The 3,042-nt window shown below is 60.5% G+C and overlaps 1 protein-coding gene across 1 annotated transcript in view; it reads right to left on the reverse strand.

Moving 5' to 3' along the window:
• CNTFR (ciliary neurotrophic factor receptor) overlaps nt 1–3,042 on the reverse strand; it is a gene marked incomplete at both ends in the record, with an annotated part of 57,780 nt that overhangs the window by 1,134 nt on the left and 53,604 nt on the right. The gene's annotated exons all lie outside the window — the stretch shown is intronic.

The following is a 3,042-nucleotide window of genomic DNA, read 5'->3' on the forward strand; positions in this document are numbered from 1 at the left end:
GGGGCTCGTGCTAAAGCAGAACAAGCAGCACTTCATGGGTGGGGGGAACTTCATGGTGCAACCCATGTGGGGTCCTCCACATCTCCCCAGCCACTTAGGAGAAGGTCAGGCACAGAATCCTACTGCCCCAGGGGAGCACCAACAGCTGACTTTTATTAAGAACTCGGTTCAACGACAGGAGCAAGATGGAGCTGAAAACTTCTGCCTGGTCTTTGATCACATCCTAAAGCCCAAAGAGAGAAAAGCTGCACCGTCGGGGTGCCCAAAATGCCCCTGCGGGAGGAGGCTCCCCGGGCACTGTGGCTTTACAGACGCAGGGATGGTGCGCGCACCGGGGACGCTGCCTGGCCAGCAGCCAGCGTGGTTAATCTCAGGGGTACCTGAAAAGCAGGAACCCACCCTGAGAAAGACCCAGCCCTCTTCCAATCCCCCCAGTACAGCGCATGCCACACCCCAGCACAGATTTAATCCCTTTGGCATGCAAACTGCAGCCCTCTCTGGCTTTTACAGCTGCTCTGGGGGATCCCTACCAGAAAGGGGGGCACTTTTGCTTTCTTGCTCCAGGTGAGAGCGTTTCCTTGTTTCCTTCCCTATTGCCTCTCCCTGGGCTGCATCCAGCCTGCCGTCTGGCACGGCAGGGCCCCCGGGCTCTGCGCTCCCAGCTGCTCACACCGCCCGGCCCGAACCCGCAGGAGCCCCAGATCTGGAGCACATCTGGAGGCAAGCCCGGCGGGGAGCAAAGGGCCTCCTGCCGCCTGCGAGGCACAAAGCTGCTACCAAACCTCGGCAGGGGAGCAGCACGGAGAAAGGAGTGTGTCTATCCCACTGCTGCAGGATTTGGGGCTGGATGCGGGGAGGCAGAGTCCTGCCTCTCCTCGCACCACCGACTCAGGGCTGACGCCCACGGCGCTGGCGCGATGCAAGCAGGGGATGCCGGCGGTTTCACCGCAGGGCTTGTGCCAAGCTGAGATGTGCCCGAGCCCTATACTGCCGTTAGCCAAAGCACTGAGACAACGGGTGCCACAGTCCATCCCTACTTTCCAGGGGACACCTTCCCACCACACCACAGGTCCCTCCATTGGGTCCCACCCATTGGCATGGGGGCAGCTTCTTGGCATGCTCACCAAGGGGGTCCGAGGTCAGAGCCTGGCTGGAAGGAGTCTAGCATGGGGGGCAGATGAGCCCAGCAACCTTGGTGGGGCTCCGTGATGGGTCTCCCCAAGTTTCCAGCATGCCAAAGAGACTGAGAGCCAGTCCTGGGGTGACACATGCTGCCTCTTGTCCAGACAATGGGTTCATCCTTAGAGCAGTCCTGTTTAGCAGCTTGCAGGTCCCCGGCACAGTCTATGCCATGGGGGTGGCTGTTCCCATCCCGGGGCTGGCCCAGCCCATCCTGCAGGAGAAGGGTTTTGGCCCATTTCACTTATGGGATAGGTGAAAACTGAAATTCTGTGCGGTCTGGGCAGAAGGGAGGTGGGGAAAAAGAAGATGAGGAGGATGCCGGAACCTCCTGCAGGACATGGCTACGCATCCTCCAACCCCAGGGGGTCTTGGCTGAGACCCACCCCACCAACCCTACCAAGCCAGCCCATCCTGCAGGAGAAGGGTTTTGGCCCATTTCACTTATGGGATAGGTGAAAACTGAAATTCTGTGAGGTCTGGGCAGAAGGGAGGTGGGGAAAAAGAAGATGAGGAGGATGCCGGAACCTCCTGCAGGACATGGCTACGCATCCTCCAACCCCAGGGGGTCTTGGCTGAGACCCACCCCACCAACCCTACCAAGCCCCAGCCCTCCTTAGCCCAGGACCAAAACCCGAGCTGGATCAGGGTCCCTGGAGGGGATGGGCTCTGGGCACCCACTGCTGCACCCAGCAGAGCTGAGGAGACACCTTCTGCATCCTCTTCTCGTAGGGACACACCTTCATGGCCCAGGCACCAAGGGACGGGTAGGCAGGACAAGAGACCCGTCAGGTTGTGAATCACCTGGCCTTGCAAAGCGCGGTGCTCCGCAGGGCACCCGCCTGCAGCCTCGGAGCACGGTGAGGCTGTCCCTGCCACCCAGACCCAGGGATTCACACTGTCCCCCGCCTCTGCCACTGGCTGCAGTCGCTGCTTACAGGCGTGCTGCTCGCGGGCACAGAGGGACGGGATGCACATGCAGCACCCTGCATGCCACACAGCGGGGACCCGCCTGGATGGGATCAGCCCGGCGCTGTTTGATGGCATCCACCAATTTGGACAGCAATGCCAAGGTGATCAAGCTCAGTTAATTCCTAATGACAATTAACGAAACCTTGCTGGGTGAGCTGCCAGCCGCCTGCAAGCCTGTTTCTCCCGGCTCAGTCTGTGCTGGGTTGGGGGTGCCTTGGAAGCAGGGAATGACCACAGGGCTTGGAAAGATGCTGGGGTTATCCGGCTGGGGTGTGGGTCCCTGTAGGTCTTTCAGCACCCTCCAAGCCCTCCTGGCTGTTCGCTGAGCCCCGCAGCGAGCAGGCTGTGGGCAGGCCAGCTCCACTGAGGTCCTGCTGTCCTGGGCAGGCTGCTGGTCCATTCAGAGTGTCTTCTCCAGCCCAAAGAGCCCTCCAGGCTGAGCGCTTCCCCTTGGGAGCAATTCTAGCCTCTCCCCAGCTGCAGCCAAGCCTGCAGCTGAGTGTTTGCAAATGAGGCACGGCAGGCACAACGGGGTCAAGGCTGTGCCTTGCCTGGGGGGGCATGTTCCAGGCTGAAGGACCTGGAGGACCTTCCTTGGAGAACCTAGGAGGATGCTGCCCTAAGCTCCTCTTTAGACAGCAGACAAAAAGAGAAGGCGTAATGACAGCATCCATCTCTCCCCACACATACGACGTCTGCAAGCAGCACTTCTGAGCTGGGCAGCCGCGGGACTCATCCAACATTTGCTACGGTGGGTGAGAAAGTCCCTGGGCAGGTGCCTGTGGCTCAGCACGGAAGTGCAGCAGCAGATGGGAAAGCACATGGGGACTGCGTCCAACTGGACATAGACAGGGAGAGCTGGGGGGACAACACTGGGGAGGTCGTGGGGGG

Source organism: Fulmarus glacialis, unplaced genomic scaffold (genome assembly GCF_000690835.1).
Source record: "Fulmarus glacialis isolate BGI_N327 unplaced genomic scaffold, ASM69083v1 scaffold8390, whole genome shotgun sequence".
NCBI lineage: Eukaryota > Metazoa > Chordata > Aves > Procellariiformes > Procellariidae > Fulmarus > Fulmarus glacialis.